General features: G+C 38.1%; 1 long non-coding RNA gene across 1 annotated transcript; it reads left to right on the top strand.

Moving 5' to 3' along the window:
• Positions 1–445: 445 nt before the first annotated feature.
• On the top strand, positions 446–2,478 carry LOC128285318 (uncharacterized). Its single transcript, XR_008275816.1, has 2 exons — positions 446–551; positions 2,256–2,478. It is a non-coding gene; the product is annotated as an uncharacterized LOC128285318 (long non-coding RNA).
• Positions 2,479–18,976: the final 16,498 nt, after the last annotated feature.

Below are 18,976 nucleotides of genomic sequence, written 5' to 3'. Positions count from 1 at the left end.
ACCACAGGTGTAGTAGGTAGGCCTTAAGAATATTGTTGGAGAAATTGTGACACAAAAAGGAGTGTGGCGTGGTGGCAAGGTGGCGCCACTTAGGGGACAAGGAAGTGGCGCCATAGAGGAAGCAAGGGGTCCAAGGTTCAAGTCTTGGCTCTTGCAATATATTTTGGTTTTCTTTTCAATAAATGTAGAAGCAAGTAGGTGCGCTTTAAAGTTTAATATGTTGGATTTATGACACAAATGAGTTGGTGGCCTAGTGGTGATGGCGTGAGTTGGCATATAGGAGGACTTTGGTTGAATCCTTGGCATGCAAAGGTTGATTATTTTGCTATGTTGGGATGGCAAGAGTTGGTGTTGAATTTAAACTCGATGATGGAGGGATCCCACATCGATGGCTAACATAGGAGTGGATCTGGTGGCTTTAAATAGAGAGAACTATGAGGAGAGCAAAGGTACCTTTCTTGGCTGATCCCTTTCGCGTTATGGCGAGCTCGTTTGGGTTGGGCATCGGCTAGAAGTGCTTGGAGCGCGGATTAACTCCAGTCTCCTATCAGGTGTGTATTTCTTACTACTCTAGCTGTAGGATGGCTACTTCGGGCCGCGATGGGCCGAAAGGAGCCATGTGGGCCCAATGGGCCTACGGGCCCAATTGGATAAGTTGTTTGATTGTGTAGTAAATATTGGACTAGGCTAGGTGAATCGAATATCTGTGGCTAGGTTTGGGCTAAAAGGGCCACACGAGCGTGTGGGCCCATTTGGGCCGAGAATAGGCTTTAGGCCCATTCGTATTGTTATCCATGTTTAGAATACTTTAGTTTACCAATTACTGAAATACCCTCGATTTGTAAATTTACCGAAATACCTTCGACTTGTAAAATTACCAAAATACCCTTGGTTTATAAAATCACCAAAATACCCCTAGTTTGTAAAATTACTAAAATACCCTTTGTTTATAAAATTACCAAAATATCCATGGTTTGAAAAATTACTAAAATACCCACAGGGGTAAAATTCTTGAAATACCCTTGTGGGGTAAAATTACCATTTTGCCCCTAGGGTCTTAAATGACTATTTTGCCCTTGTGGGCAAGTGTTGACTTGGACTGTGTGATATAAACAACTTTGGAGGAGCAGCGAGGCTTGGAGTATCGACTTGGATAAGCTTGAATCGTATTATTGGACCACGTGAAGGTAAGCAACTTATGGTCAATAAGGGTTCTTTGGTAGAATAAGGTAGGGTGGATTTTGAGTTTGTTAAGCATAACTTGTATGCTAAAATGGTGATGAATAATTGTAGGACATCGTAAGGGATCTCATGAGATCGTCATGAAAGCAGTGTGTCTAAACACCCTTCTTTAGTTCAATTCGGCAAAAGCCAAAATGCCAAAATTCCGGCATTTCATAGGCTTGTGAGTATCGAATGCTCTCAAGACATAGAGTAATTATTAGATCTAGCACCGCAAAGTGGTAAGTAAGTTTGTGTGACGTATCAACGTATTAGGAAAAGGGCCTCGATGGGCCAAAAGCGGGCCCAATGGGCTTACTGACCCAATATGGGCAAGAGGTGGGCAAAGTAGCTGTCGGTTAGATGGGAGAATCAAATTGCATAAAACCGATAAAAATTACTGAATTAGCTTGTGTAGTAGCGTAGATCACGAAATTACCCTAAAGAGCAAAATTACTGAAATTACCCTAAAGAGCAAAATTACCAAATTACCCTAAATAGCAAAATTACCAATATACCTCTAGGGTTTAAATTGGTGAACTGCATGATTGATTACTCTGTATTTTGCATGATATGCATTTATTAATATCATTGCATGGGATTGGGGTATTAATGGAGGAAATCTTGAAAGTGGTTCAACCACGTCTTGGAGGCTTTGCCTCAATGACTGAAATTTGAGCGACGTTCTTTGCTGCAACAATGTGTGTAGGGTGGGTGGGTTGAGATATTCCCCACATGGTGTGTAGGGTTGGTGCAGGCGGTGTAGCGGTTGGTGGGTTGAGTAGTCTCCCGGATGGGCTTGCATTCATTATTCTTGTTGTTACTCATGTTCTTGAATCGGGCCTATGGGCCACCTTTGTTATGTAAAAGGGCTAAGGCCTTGCTCTGTGATACGAAAAGGGCTTGACCTCTCATGTATCTGTTATCTGAATAGGGCTTAGGCCCAATGGGCTCGAGCTGAATTGAGCTTTGGATGGGTTTCTGTATACACTGAGTTTTCCCAAACTCACCCCCTTCCTCTTCCATCCTAGCAGGTGAGCCCTAGAATTGGTGGACTTGGAGCTGGGCGGGATTCAGAGTGGCCATGAAGATTGATTGCCGATTTTAAATAAGTTTAGCTTTTAATTTGGATTATTTTATTTTTATTATGCTAAAAGTTGTAATAAGGCCGCTCTTTTTAATTGCTTTTATTTGGGGATTATTAAACTCGTTAACACTAGGGTTCGTTTTATAAAATCTACTTGTTTTAAAAGATCACGATGACGCGCAAAGTTTCCGCAAAGTAAATGTTTTTTCCCAAGAAAAATAAATATCTTTAAGCAAACGTTTTGCAACCTTAATCATTTTCTTAAGATGGTCATAATCAAACGGTTTTTCTCAAAATTATACGAGATGTTAGAGTGTGGCAATGGCGGTGTGCATGTCTAGGATTGGATCCGAAGAGAGCTTGGTACTTAGCGGTCAAGCGGACTCACCTCCTCTTTTTCTGGTTTCCTACGGTGCACGACTTCCATTCACTTTAACCTTCTTTTAAAAGTATCTTTTACAACACCAACTCAGCTTTTCCAAACTAAGTGTTTTGAGCGCACCAATGTGGCGCATCGATCCGGTCATAACATCCGAGCCGGGTTTGGGGTGTTACATTTAGTGGTATCGAGCACAGTTACAACAACTCGGTACGTGGATCGGGTCCGAAAATCTTTAAAAAAAGTTTTTCCTATAGGTTTTTAAAAATGTTCAAAGTTTTTCTATTGAGCGAGGTTAAATCAATATTTTTTAAAAAAAAGTGTTTTCAAATGAAATCTTTTATTTTGATGAAACAAAAACATGGGTTTTATGGATGATAAAGAAGTGGCACTGAATCCCGGCACCAAGTCTGTAAGTATTTACATTCCTCATATTACCTTTGTATTAAGATATTATTGTAGATAGAACTAAGACCATATCATGACATTATAACTTGGGCAACCCTAAAACTCTAGAATCTGAGGCGTAGCTAGGCTATGATTTTGTGAAAATAGAAACTTGAAAATACTATCTCTGCATAAGACATGTGAATAAATAGTAAAATTTTGAGATCTTTGTAGTTAATTGATATGTGTCTTGGTAATGTAGAGTATTGATATGGATTTTGAGGGTAAGAAAAGTCCGCCAACTTGGTGCGGTAACTCGAGCTTGGTCTTGAGGCAATGGCGAGTTAGTAAGGAAAGTGGTAGAGGAAGTATTGGAGACCAAGGTTAAGGAAATTAGGAAATGTTTCAAGCGGGGTGCTTACGATGTAAGAAGAGAAAGGATTCTAGTTCTCGAAGACCAAGCTTCGTTACGTGAAACATGTTAAGGCACGACCAAACTTTCCAACCTGCAAAGACTGCAACGGGCGTCATACTGGTGAATACCTTAGGAAGATGGGAGGATGCTTTAGATGTGGGTCCAAGGAGTATCGAGCTCGGGATTGCCAAGTTTATCCTATTTAAGTGTGTGTTACGAATTGAATGCGTGCTTGATAAATGTTTCTTTATTTCGGTAATTAGATGTTCCACATCGTATTAAAATTATTTAGATCGAGTCTTGTAATGATAGCGTAGTAGGGTAGATGTTAGATGACTACCTGTTAAATGGAAATTCGAGGACGAAATTTCTTTAAGGAAGGTAGAGTTGTAACACCACAATTTGGGCCTAGAAGTTTTGGGCCTTGAGCATGGGAGCGGTTGAAGGCACTTTTAATATTTTGTTGTGCATGTAAATTTTGTTAATGAAGGCTTATTTTAGTGGTTAAGTGTCTTGAGAAGTGTTGGAGAAGTCTTGGGTTCAAACACGGACTCTAGTAAAAATTTAAGGTAGATCAAACCACAGGTGTAGTAGGTAGGCCTTAAGAATATTGTTGGAGAAATTGTGACACAAAAAGGAGTGTGGCGTGGTGGCAAGGTGGCGCCACTTAGGGACAAGGAAGTGACGCCATAGAGGAAGCAAAGGGTCCAAGGTTCAAGTCTTGGCTCTTGCAATATATTTTGGTTTTCTTTTCAATAAATCTAGAAGCAAGTAGGTGCGCTTTAAAGTTTAATATGTTGGATTTATGACACAAATGAGTTGGTGGCCTAGTGGTGATGGCGTGAGTTGGCATATAGGAGGACTTTGGTTGAATCCTTGGCATGCAAAGGTTGATTATTTTGCTATGTTGGGATGGCAAGAGTTGGTGTTGAATTTAAACTCGATGATGGAGGATCCCACATCGGTAAGCTAACATAGGAGTGGATCTGAAGCTAGCTTTAAATAGAGAGAACTATGAGGAGAGCAAAGGTACCTTTCTTGGTGATCCCTTTCGCGTTATGGCGAGCTCGTTTGGGTTGGGCATCGGCTAGAAGTGCTTGGGCGGATTAACTCCGATCTCCTATCGGTGTGTATTTCTTACTACTCTAGGCGTAGGATGGCTACTTGAACGCGATGGGCGAAAGGAGCCATGTGGGCCCAATGGGCCTCTGGGCCCAATTGGATAAGTTGTTTGATTGTGTAGTAAATATTGGACTAGGCTAGGTGAATCGAATATCTGTGGCTAGGTTTGGGCTAAAAGGGCCACACGGCGTGTGGGCCCATTTGGGCCGAGAATAGGCTTTAGGCCCATTCGTATTGTTATCCATGTTTAGAATACTTTAGTTTACCAATTCTTGAAATACCCTCGATTTGTAAATTTACCAAATACCTTGACTTGTAAAATTACCAAAATACCCTTGGTTTATAAAATCACCAAAATACCCCTGGTTTGTAAAATTACTAAAATACCCTTTGTTTATAAAATTACCAAAATATCCATGGTTTGAAAAATTACTAAAATACCCACAGTAGGGTAAAATTATTGAAATACCCTTGTGGGGTAAAATTACCATTTGCCCCTAGGGTGTTAAATGACTATTTTGCCCTTGTGGGCAAGTGTTGACTTGGACTATGTGATATAGACAACTTTGGAGGAGCAATGAGGCTTGGAGTATCGACTTGGATAAGCTTGAATCGTATTATTAGACCACGTGAAGGTAAGCAACTTATGGTCAATAAGGGTTCTTTGGCCGAATAAGGTAGGGTGGATTTTGAGTTTGTTATGTAACACCCCAAACCCGGCTGGATGTTATGACCGGATCGATCGCCACATTGGTGCGTTCAAAACACTTAGTTTGGAAAAGTGAGTTGGTGTTGTAAAGATACTTTTAAAAGAAGGTTAAAGTGAATGGAAGGCATGCACCGGTAGGAAACCGGGAAAAAGAGGAGGTGAGTCCGTCGACCGCTTAAGTACCAAGCTCTCTTGGATCCAATCCTAGACATGCACACCGCCATTGCCACACTCTAACATCTTGTATAATTTTGAGAAAACCGTTTGATTATGACCATCTTAAGAAAATGATTAAGGTTGCAAAACGTTTGCTTAAATTATTTATTTTTCTTGGGAAAACATTTACTTTATGGAAACTTTGCGCGTCATCGTGATCTTTTAAAAACAAGTAGATTTTATAAAAGCGAACCTAGTGCTAGCCGGTTTAATAATCCCCAAAATAAAATTAATTAAAAATAGCGGCCTTATTACAACTTTAAGCATAATAAAAATAAAATAATCCAAATTAAAGGCTAAACTTATTTAAAATCGTCAATCAATCTTCATGGCCACTCTGAATCCCTTGACTCAAGTCCACTAACTAGGGCTCACCGCAAGGAGGGAAGAGGAAGGGGGTGAGTTTGGGAAAACTTCGGTGTATCTGAAACCCATCAAAGCCCAATTCAGCTCGAGCCCATTGGGCTAAGCCTATTCAGATAATAGTACACGAGGGTAGAAGCCCTTTTCGAATCTGATGCAAGGCCTTAGCCCTTTTACATAATAGTATGGCCCATAGGCCCGTTCGATAACATGAATAACAACAGTAATAATGAATGCAAGCCCATCAGGGAGACTACTCAACCCACCAACCGCTACACCGCCTGCATCACCTACACACCTTGTGGGAATATCTCAACCCACCCACCCACACACCACAGTTGCAAACAGCACTCAAATTCAGTCGATTGAGGCAAAGCCTCCGATCGTGGATGAACCACTTTCAGATACTTCCTCCATTAATACCCCAACCCCATGCAAGATATTAATAAAAGCATATCATGTAAAATACAACATTGATCAATCATGCGATTCACCAATTTAAACCCTTAGGGTATATCGGTAATTTTGCTCTTTAGGGGTAATTTCGTGATCTCGCTACTACACAAGCTAAATCGGTAATTTTTATCGGTTTTATGCGGTTTGATTCCACCATCTACCTAACGAGCTAATTTGCCCATCTCTTACCCATATTGGTGCAGTAAGCCCATTGGGCGCGATTTTGGCCCATCGAGCCCTTTTTTCGAAATACGCTAAAACGTCACGCTGAACGTGCTTACCACCTTGCGGTGCGGATCTAACAATTACTCTATGACTTGAGAGCATTCGCATACTCACATGACCATGAAATCTTGGAATTTGGTATTTGGCTTTTCTTAGAATTGAACTAAGAAAGGGTGTTCTGTACACACCGATTTGCGACGATCTCTCTCGAGATCTCTTCCGATATCCTACAATTGATTAGCACAGTGCTTATTTACAAACCATAATCACTAAACTCCAAAACTTAACTCACCCATGATCGAACCATGTCCCTACAAGCCTTTGAAATCTTACCTTTTGCCAAAATCGATAGCTAGCTCGAATCCGATTGCTCCAATGATTCACGCTTTCAATCCAACACTTAAGAAGACACTAATCATTGATGAAAACGTCGATTAAAACCTTTAGAGCCACATGCCCAATTCGACACCTCTCTATATTTTAGGGACTTGACTTTTCCTAACTTTGTAAAATATAACCAGATCGAGATGATGAACACTTACCCTTACTCCTTTTTGATCTCCACGCAATGCAGTGCAGATTTATCTTTCAAGCGATGGTAAAAACTCGACTCCGGAGTTACGAAGTTTTGGCTATAAGCCCCCAATTCTATGGTTTTTCGGCTTTTGTGTGATGAAGGAGATGATAATGCGGGCTACAACCTTGAAGTAGAATTGCGGTCAGAATCCGAGATTAAGAAAAGATAATTTGGAAATTAATAAAAGTAAAAGAATATAGGAGAACACGGCTTTGAAGAAATCGGCACAAGTAGTGATCACGAGTTTGGCTTTTATGGATTCGGCAGATATTGATGAATAGTAGGTATGATGAATAGTTTGAAGAAGAAAAATAGAAGAAGAAGAGTAGGGAGGTGGTAGTTTTGCTAGAGAGGAAAAGAGAAAAGAACAATCCTAAGGTGTAAAAGCGAAGAAAGCGGCACCAACAATACCCTAAGTGCAAAATACTACCCTCATAATCCCCTGCCGATTTTCCCTCTTCAATTCCCCCATTCGGCTAACTCCTAGCCTTATCCCAATCCTTAAATCTCTCCCTTATCACCCTTAATCCAAGCGAGTAAAGCTGATCCAACTCTCCTCTAGCGAATCCACGAACTCCAACACTTACCCTCCCGCACTAAAAAAATAAATGCACCTATTTGCCAACAAAGGGAATCGAACCTGTGTCTTCCCCAAGACTTACACGCCACCTTCATAGCTCCCTAGTGGCGTCCTTAGCCACTTTACCAAAGGCTCATTTGTGTCATAACTTACGCAGTTCTTCTTAAAAGCCCACTTAACCAAATCTCCTATTCACTTAAAAATCCCACCTTGATATTTTACCGTGTTTAGCTTAGTCTTGGGCCTTCTAAAGGTCTACTAACACATTTAAACATAATTCCAATATTTAGAACATGAAAATTTCAAGATTTACTAAAATCACAAAACCCAAAAAAATCCAAAATCGATGCGTTACAACTAATATTTTTTTCCTTTCCAATAATAATAATAATTTTATAAATATATCTAATAATAAAATTTGAAATATCAATAATACAATAAATAATAATAATTTTCATAAAATTTTCAAACATACATACATAATATTTTTCTAATAATAATAATTTTATCTCATAATACTAATTAAAATTTCATAAAAATTTAAAATATCCGTAATAATAAATACAATAAAAATTTTCTAGTGGTAATTTAATAAAATAATTTTTTTTCGAAACGATAATATTTAAAACTTCCTAATTATTCGGGTTTTCTTCTATTGAATCCCGGACTCAAAACCCAACTCTTCTAGGCCCCAAATTTAGGATGTTACAACTCTACCCTCCTTAAAAATTTCGTCCTCGAAATTTCCAACTATCAATTAACTGTATAAGTCAAACCACTATGCCACTATGATACATCTGCAAGACTCGATCTAAATAATTTTAATCGACCAGACCATCCAATTACGAAATAAAGAAACGTTTATCGAGCACGCATACAACTCGTAACATATATTTAAATAAAACAAACTTGGCAATCCAGAGCTCGATGCTCCTTGGACCCACATCTACGACATGCTCCTGTCTTCCTATGGCATTCACCGAATGACGTCCGTTCTGATCTTTGCATTGGATAGTTTGGTGGTGCCTTAACATGTTTCACGAGCGAGGCTTGGTTTTACGAGAACTAGAATCCTTCCTTTTCTTACACTCCAAGCACCACCTTGAAGCGTTTCCCTAATTTCCTTAATTTTGGTATCCAATACTTCCTCTACCACTTTCCTTACTAACTCGGCGGTGCCTCGGTACCAAGCTCAGAGTTACCGCTACCGAGTTGGCGGACTTAACACCCTCGAAATCCATATCAACACTCTACATTATTAGCATGCATACAATAACTACTAAGATCTCAATTCAAAAATTTGAGTACTTTTTCATATGTTCTATGCGAGAGATAGTATTTTAAAGTTTTTGTTTTTATAGAATCATATCCTAACCACGGTTTCAATATTTTAGGGTTTTAGTTCTACCCTATCTACATTTTCATATCAAAAGGCTCGATTCTAACTACAATATTATTTCATACATTACAAGATAGGAAAAAAGTACTTACAGACTTGGTGCCGGGATTCGATGTGCCACTTCTGATCGATCCATAAAACCCATGTTTTTGTTTTATCGAAAAAATTTGATTTGAAAACACTTTTATTTTAAAACTATTGATTTAACCCCGTTTAACAAATAGAAAAACTTGAACATCTTGAAAAATCGCCCTTTCCAAAAATACCCTTCTTAGGCCCAAGTTTTTGAAAAGATTTTGGACCGATCCACAATAGAGTTGTTGCAACCTAGGCTCGATACCACTAAATATAACACCCCAAACCCGGCCTAGATGTTATGACCGGATCTGATGCGCCACATTGGTGCGTTCAAAACACTTAGTTTGGAAAAGCTGAGTTGGTGTTGTAAAAGATACTTTTAAAGAAGGTTAAAGTGAATGGAAGTCATGCACCGGTAGGAAACTAGGAAAAGAGGAGGTGAGTCCGTCGGATTGCTTAAGTACCAAGCTCTCTTGGATCCAATCCTAGACATGCACACCGCCATTGCCACACTCTAACATCTTGTATAATTTTGAGAAAACCGTTTGATTATGACCATCATAAGAAAATGATTAAGGTTGCAAAACGTTTGCTTAAATTATTTATTTTCTTGGGAAAACATTTACTTTATGGAAACTTTGCGGCGTCATCGTGATCTTTTAAAACAAGTAGATTTTATAAAACGAACCCTAGTGCTAGCAGGTTTAATAATCCCAAAATAAAATTAATTAAAAATAGCGGCCTTATTACAACTTTAAGCATAATAAAAATAAAATAATCCAAATTAAAGGCTAAACTTATTTAAAATCGTCAATCAATCTTCATGGCCACTCTGAATCCTTGACTCCAAGTCCACCAACTAGGGCTCACCGCAAGGAGGAAGAGGAAGGGGGTGAGTTTGGGAAAACTCGGTGTATCTGAAACCCATCCAAAGCCCAATTCACTCGAGCCCATTGGGCCTAAGCCCTATTCAGGATAATAGTACACATGGGCGAAGCCCTTTTCGAATCTGATGCAAGGCCTTAGCCCTTTTATATAACAAGATGGCCCATAGGCCCAATTCGATAACATGAATAACAACGGTAATAATGAATGCAAGCCCATGCAGGGAGACTACTCAACCCACCAACCGCTACACCGCCCGTGCATTCTACACACCTTGTGGGAATATCTCAACCCACCCACCCTACACACCACAGTTGCAAAGAACGCACTCAAATTCGATCGATTGAGGCAAAGCCTCCGATCGTGGATGAACCACTTTCAATACTTCCTCCATTAATACCCCAAGCCCATGCAATGATATTAATAAAAGCATATCATGTAAAATACAACATTGATCAATCATGCGATTCACCAATTTAAACCCTTAGGGTATATCGGTAATTTTGCTCTTTAGGGGTAATTTAGTGATCTACGCTACTACACAAGCTAAATCATAATTTTATCGGTTTTATGCGGTTTGATTCCACCATCTACCTAACGAGCTAATTTGCCCATCTCTTACCCATATTGGTGCAGTAAGCCCATTGGGCAGATTTTATTATCGAGCCCTTTTTTCGAAATACGCTAAAACGTCACGCGAACGTGCTTACCACCTTGCGGTGCGGATCTAACAATTACTCTATGACTTGAGAGCATTCGCATACTCACATGACCATGAAATCTTTGGAATTTGGTATTTCGCTTTTGCGAATTGAACTAAGAAAGGGTGTTCGGTACACACCGATTTGCGACGATCGCTCGAGATCTCTTCCGATATCCTACAATTGATTAGCACAGTGCTTATTTACAAACCATAATCACTAAACTCCAAAACTTAACTCACCCATGATCGAACCATGTCCTGCAAGCCTTTGAAATCTTACCTTTTGCCAAAATCGATAGCTAGCTCGAATCCGATTGCTCCAATGATTCACGCTTTCAATCCAACACTTAAGAAGACACTAATCATTGATAGAAAACGTCAGTTAAAAACCTTTAGAGCCACATGCCCAATTCGACAGCCTCTCTATATTTTAGGGACTTCGGCTTTTCCTAACTTTGTAAAATATAACCAGATCTGAGATGATGAACACTTACCCCTTACTCCTTTTGATCTCCATGCAATCTGTGCGATTTATCTTTCAAGCGATGGTAAAACTCGACTCCGGAGTTACGAAGTTTTGGCTATAAGCCCCCAATTCTATGGTTTTTCGGCTTTTGTGTGATGAAGGAGATGATAATGCGGGGCTACAACCTTGAAGTAGAATTGCGGTCAGGAATCCAGGATTAAGAAAAGATAATTTGTAAATTAATAAAAGTAAAAGAATATAGGAGAACCTGGCTTTGAAGAAATCGGCACAAGTAGTGATCACGATTTGGCTTTTATGGATTCGGCAGATATTGATGAATAGTAGGTATGATGAATAGTTTGAAGAAGAAAAATAGAAGAAGAAGAGTAGGGAGGTGGTAGTTTGGCTAGAGAGGAAAAAGAGAAAAGAACAATCCTAAGGTGTAAGCGAAGAAAACGGCACCAACAATACCCTAAGTGCGAAATACTACCCTCATAATCCCCTGCCGATTTTCCTCTTCAATTCCCCCATTCGGCTAACTCCTAGCCTTATCCCAATCCTTAAATCTCTCCCTTATCACTCCTTAATCCAAGCAGTTAAACCGATCCAACTCTCCTCTAGCGTAATCCACGAACTCCAACACTTACCCTCCCGCACTAAAAAATAAATGCACCTATTTGCCAACAAAGGGAATCGAACCTGTGTCTTCCCCAAGACTTACACGCCACCTTCATAGCTCCCTAGTGGCGTCCTTAGCCACTTTACCAAAGGCTCATTTGTGTCATAACTTACGCAGCTTCTTCTTAAAAGCCCACTTAACCAAATCTCCTATTCACTTAAAAATCCCACCTTGATATTTTACCGTGTTTAGCTTAGTCTTGGGCCTTCTAAAGGTCTACTAACACATTTAAACATAATTCCAATATTTAGAACATGAAAATTTCAAGATTTACTAAAATCACAAAAACCCAAAAAATCCCGAAAATCGTATGCTACAACTAATATTTTTTCCTTTCCAATAATAATAATAATTTTATAAATATATCTAATAATAAAAATTTGAAATATCAATAATCTGATAAATAATAATAATTTTCATAAAAATTTTCAAACATACATACAATAATATTTTTCTAATAATAATAATTTTATCTCATAATACTAATTAAAATTTCATAAAAATTTAAAATATCCGTAATAATAAATACAGAAAAAATTTTCTAGTGGTAATTTAATAAAATAATTTTTTTTAAACGATAATATTTAAAACTTCCTAATTATTCAGGTTTTCTTCTATTCGAATCCCAGACTCAAAACCCAACTCTTCTAGGCCCCAAATTTAGGACGTTACATGTTAAGCATAACTTCTATGCTAAAAATGGTGATGAATAATTGTAGGACATCGTAAGGGATCTCAGTAGCAGTCGTCGCGAAACAGGTGTGTACCGAACACCCTTCTTTAGTTCAATTCGGCAAAAGCCGAAATGCCGAAATTCCGGCATTTCATAGGCTTGTGAGTATGCGAATGCTCTCAAGACATAGAGTAATTATTAGATCTAGCACCGCAAAGTGGTAAGTAAGTTTGTGTGACGTATCAACGTATTCCGGGAAAAGGGCCTCGATGGGCCAAAACTGGGCCCAATGGGCTTACGGCCCAATATGGGCAAGAGGTGGGCAAAGTAGCCTGTCAGTTAGATGGGAGAATCAAATTGCATAAAACTGATAAAAATTACTGAATTAGCTTGTGTAGTAGCGTAGATCACGAAATTACCCCTAAAGAGCAAAATTACTGAAATTACCCCTAAAGAGCAAAATTACCGAAATTACCCCTAAATAGCAAAATTACCAATATACCTCTAGGGTTTAAATTGGCTGAACTGCATGATTGATTACTACTGTATTTTGCATGATATGCATTTATTAATATCTGTGCATGGGATTGGGGTATTAATGGAGGAAATCTTGAAAGTGGTTCAACCACGTCTTGGAGGCTTTGCCTCAATCGATGAAATTTGAGCAGCGTTCTGCAAATGGTGTGTAAATTTGGGTGGGTTGAGATATTCCCACATGGTGTGTAGGGTTGGTGCAGGCGGTGTAGCGGTTGGTGGGTTGAGTAGTCTCCCGGATAGGCTTGCATTCATTATTCTTGTTGTTACTCATGTTCTTGAATGGGCCTATGGGCCACACTTGTTATGTAAAAGGGCTAAGGCCTTGCTCTTGTATTCGAAAAGGGCTTGACCTCATGTATCTTGTTATCTGAATAGGGCTTAGGCCCAATGGGCTCGAGCTGAATTGAGCTTTGGATGGGTTTCTCAGATACACCGAGTTTTCCCAAACTCACCCCTTCCTCTTCCATCCTAGCGGTGAGCCCTAGAATTGGTGGACTTGGAGTCAAGGGATTCGAGTGGCCATGAAGATTGATTGCCGATTTTAAATAAGTTTAGCTTTTAATTTGGATTATTTTATTTTTATTATGCTAAAAGTTGTAATAAGGCCGCTCTTTTAATTGCTTTTATTTGGGGATTATTAAACTCGTTAGCACTAGGGTTCGTTTTATAAAATCTACTTGTTTTAAAAGATCACGATGACGCATAAAGTTTCCATAAAGTAAATGTTTTTCCCAAGAAAATAAATATCTTTAAGCAAACGTTTTGCAACCTTAATCATTTTCTTAAGATGGTCATAATCAAACGGTTTTTCTCAAAATTATACGAGATGTTAGAGTGTGGCAATGGCGGTGTGCATGTCTAGGATTGGATCCAAAGAGCTTGGTACTTAGCGATCAACGGACTCACCTCCTCTTTTCCTGGTTTCCTACCCGGTGCATGACTTCCATTCACTTTAACCTTCTTTTAAAAGTATCTTTACAACACCAACTCAGCTTTTCCAAACTAAGTGTTTTGAACGCACCAATGTGGCGCATTAGATCCGGTCATAACATCCAGGCCGGGTTTGGGGTGTTACAAATCACGAATCGAATTCAACATACTAGTTAATATTTCCCTTTAGCCGAATTTTCTAAGTCAAGCTAAAGCCATCAATAGGCTACCTATAGCCGAGCATACACATCAACTTACGTACTCATTCATGTGGCTGAACATACATGTCTATGTTGAGGCCGATTACGAGACTTGATGCATTCTACAAGTATGGTCACTTGTATCGACTAAACACCATTTTGTTTCAAGTTCAAAACTAGGCTAATACACACATATACACTAGTAAATCAAACACTAACATTTGTACCTCACCTTACTACCATTTCTCATTCAAATAACATGAACAACGACCATAGTTTTCTTTTACTTCCTACCATGGCCGAATGCCAACAACACTATACCATTTCAATTTTGGTCATGGTTGAACAAGGAACATAATGCCTCACTCAAAAATGCTAAAAAGAAGATTTAAGAGTCATCAATCCACCATTCCATGCATCATTACAAGCTTTGCTTTTAGCATGCAAATGACATCCACAAATCCACCTTAGCCGAACATTATCTCCATGACATAGTGAAGATTTGAACCATGGGCTGGTTAGAACTCAAGCTAACTACTAAAACATGCTTGAATCTCATGGCACAACATCAAACTTACCTTAATAGTGACCTAGGATAGCCGAATGCTTCACTCCCTTCTTCCCTTTTTCCTTCAATTTTTTTCAGCCAAAGATGTTCAAAGATGAACACTTTTTTTTGTTTTCTTTCTTACCTTCACGGCAAGGGGAGGGGGAGAAGCCATCACACACATTTTTTCCATACTCCTTATTTTATTTATTCCAACATAAACCACTTACAAAACATGTTTCATGACATGTTTTGCCCATCCCCGTTGTCATGGCGCCACTAGTTCTTAAATGGGGAAATTTGACATACAAACCCTCATTTTGCATGCATGATCAACTAGTCATCACACATTTCCCCATCATACTTTCAAAGTTTACTACTAGGTCCTTTCTAGTGAAATTCACATTTATAACTCTAAATCAAAACATCAAAAATGTCACACATGAGTTAACACACATTATAGGCATCAAAATAAATTTTAAATTATTTTTATGCCTCGGTTTTGTGGTCCCGAAACCACATTCCGACTAGGGTCGTTTTAAGGCTGTCACAATCTCAACATATCCTCAAGTATCTGAACGATTCACTCAAACTGGCCATCTATTTGTGGATGGAAAGAAGTCTAAAATGTAATTTCGTACCTAGTGCATATTGCAGCTTCTTCCAAAACCGCGATGTAAACCTCGGATCTCTATCCGAAACAATAGATATATGCACACCATGTAATCTCACAATCTAAGAAACATACAATTCAGCCAGCTTATCAAGTGAGTAGTCTGTACGTATCGGAACAATATGAGTCGATTTAGTCAATCTATCAACAACAACCCAGATTACATCTTTCTTGCTCTGTGTCAACGGTGAACCAGATACAAAATACATCGTGACTCTATCCCACTTCCACTCTGGTATCATGATAGGTTGAAGCAATCCTGAAGGCACCTGATGTTCAGCTTTTACTTGTTGACAGACTAAACACCTTGCAACAAAGTTAGAAATGTCTTATTTCATACCATGCCACTAGTAAAGCTGTTTCAAATCATTATACATCTTTGTACTACTAAGGTGAGCAGATAATCGAATACTATGTGCTTCATTCAAAATCATCTGAATCAACTCTGAATTCCTCGGAACGCATATCCGGTCTCTGAATCTCAAACAGTAATCAACATCAACTCTGAACACTGAATTAGCATTCGTCTCACACTGAGCTCGTTTTGCAATCAATTCATTATCATCCTTCTAGGCATAACATATTTGTTGAACAAATAAAGGTTTACCTTTCAATTCAGCTACTATCGAACCATCATCAGACATGGCCATATGCGTATTCATTGCACGCAAAGCAAATAGTGACTTTCGGCTTAAAGCATCAGCAACAACGTTAGCCTTTCCTGGGTGATAGTTGATATGTGATATTCGTGACAGGTTTTAAATATTTATAATGAATCATTCTTGAAACTAACTATTATCATGATGAAGGCAAGTTTACCTATCGAACAGTAGTATAGCTTTAGCAAGACCGGATTATCGAACCCAAAGGAACTAAAAGTACTAGTAATAACTTTCTTTTTATTATCTAGCCTAAAAAAATAAAAGGGTTTTGTTTATCTAACTAATTAACTAAACTAAGAAATCACAGAAAAGAAATTTGGGGAAAATACTTTTTGGAAAACTCGATCGATTAAGACAATACCTAAGGAAAATTCCACCTAGACTTCGCTCGTTATTTGACTCTGAATCGGATGATTTATTCATTCAACTTGTTCCATAGAGATCCCTAAGTTATATTGTTATCTCTCTCGAGACTAATAACGTCTAACCCTCGTTTGAATAATTGAAATCTCTTTCTAATAAATGCCCTAGGGTTGCATTAACTCGATATATGGATCCCCTTATTAGGTTTCACCCTAATCCGGCAAAATCTTGTCACCCTATCTCTAGGCGCGCAACCAACTCTGCTTAATTATGACAAATTTGCTCTTAGACAGGGTCTATTCCTCCTCTGAATAAGAGCTTAACTTGAAACAATATCCTGGAATATCAAAACAAGAATTAAGAACACATAATTAAGAACAAGTCAAATATTTACCATACAATTCAGATATTAATAACAAGATCCGTCTTAGGTTTCATCCCCCTTAGGTATTTAGGGGTTTTAGTTCATAACTAAAAAGGTAAACGTCTCAGAAGAATAATGAATACAAAACATAAAGAAAAACCTAAAACTCTTGAAGGGAATTTGAGGGGAGATCTTCAGTCTTGATGATGAATCCGGCTTCTGAGATGGATCAATTGGCTTTCCTTGAGCAATTCCCTGCTTCCTTCTCCGTGGCCCCCTTTTCCTCCTCCTTTAGGGTGTATTTATGGGGTTTAGGCTTTAGGCTTTAGGATGCATAAGAACCCTCAAAATTGGCCTTTTCTGAATTGAACTCAATTTGGGCTCGATAGGGACACACCCGTGTGACACGCCCGTGTGCGATTACTTCAAGTCGTGGTCAAGCTTGTTAAATAGGCACAGACGTGTGGTCCACCCGTGTGAGTCGTGCTTCGATTATGCCAAATTGACACGGCTATGTGGTCTACCCGTGTGAGGAGGTCTAGGCCGTGTTGATTTCGTACGTTGGGCCATTTTCTTCATTTTTGGCATGTTTCTCATTCTTTTCACTCTCTTATGCTCACCTAAGTATAAAATTTGAAATTTAGGCATTAAAAGCATCAAATTCACCAATTTTAAGGAAAAATCATCCATAAAATGTGCTAAGCATGGGATAGAAATATGTATAAATTACCGTTTATCAAATACCTTCACACTTAAGCATTTGCTTGTCTTCAAGCAAAATCTTCAACTCATAATCAAAATAAATTCTTTTCAACTTATAATTTCTATCGGTAATATCTCAAAATAATCCATAGGTAATCATACATTGAAAATTCAACTGAAAGAACATCAAAGTTTTAAACATTCCAAGTTGAGAGTTTTATCATGAAAACATAAGTGTCTCCCCTCATTTAAGTAATTACCTTTGACTCAATATATCACAGAGTTTTACATCCTCACTAAAGATTCACTCAAATCACTAGACGTGTTTAAGTAAAATAAATGAAGCACTCAATAGTCAATAATGAAAATTCATTACCATATGCTTGCATGAAAATCAAATCTCCACCACTATAAATTGAGATGAAAAATCAATCAAAAGGTCTTTAGAAGGTTGTAACGTGGCTTTGGTTAGAGGGTGTGGTCACAAGCTGAAAGAAAGGGTTAGAATCGAGATTGAGTTGAAAAATTACCTAACTATAAAAATGACTAGTCATCAATTGCATACAACAGAGCTTTTTCTCAGAATATGGAATTTAACTTCTTTATCTCAGAAGATCACTACTACTAATATGTACACATGTATTTTTTTTTAAGAACAATTCAAATTACAAAATAGAATAAAACATAGCTAAGCAACTATTCCAACTCAAATCTCAACAAAAATAAGGATCAAATTAAATTAGGGGATTTCAACAATAATGAGCTATAGGTTAATATTGAGGGTAAATCAATGAATGGGTTGTTAGGCTCAAGGGGGTTCACTAAGGGTTAATTGTGAAGGTAGGCTTTTATTTGTGAGTGGGTTAAACCTAAGTGCCTTTCTCATTTTGACATATCAAATCAAATGGTGTGGTCTTGACATGCATAATCAAGCAAGTTCTAGAATTCAATATTGACGCACTCATAATGAAAGTGAGCATGAAAGAAATAATAGATGCTTTAAAGGCTCAAGATCTCAAAAAAATTATGGCTTTTTTATGTTTAAACTTGTGAATTCCAACTCAAAATAATACCTAAACTTGGGGAAACAACTTAAAATTTTAAATTATTAAAAATCAACTATCATGCTTAATTCTCTAATGTCTTAAAGTTTAAATAATCAATGCATGAATGCCTATGTTTTAATTTAAGCTATATCAATAAAAATCATAAATCAATCAAAATATATCCTAAACATGATATGAGAGCTTTTCAAGAGAACAAGGCAATCATTCAGGGATTTTTCTAATAGTGAAATGAATACCCCCCACACTTAAGATGTACATTGCCCTCAATGTACAAAGATGGATATATAGAAAAAATATAAATATAAGATAGG

This window comes from Gossypium arboreum, chromosome 12, assembly GCF_025698485.1.
Source record: "Gossypium arboreum isolate Shixiya-1 chromosome 12, ASM2569848v2, whole genome shotgun sequence".
NCBI classification, from domain to species: domain Eukaryota; kingdom Viridiplantae; phylum Streptophyta; class Magnoliopsida; order Malvales; family Malvaceae; genus Gossypium; species Gossypium arboreum.
This window is presented reverse-complemented; position numbering and strand designations above follow the sequence as displayed.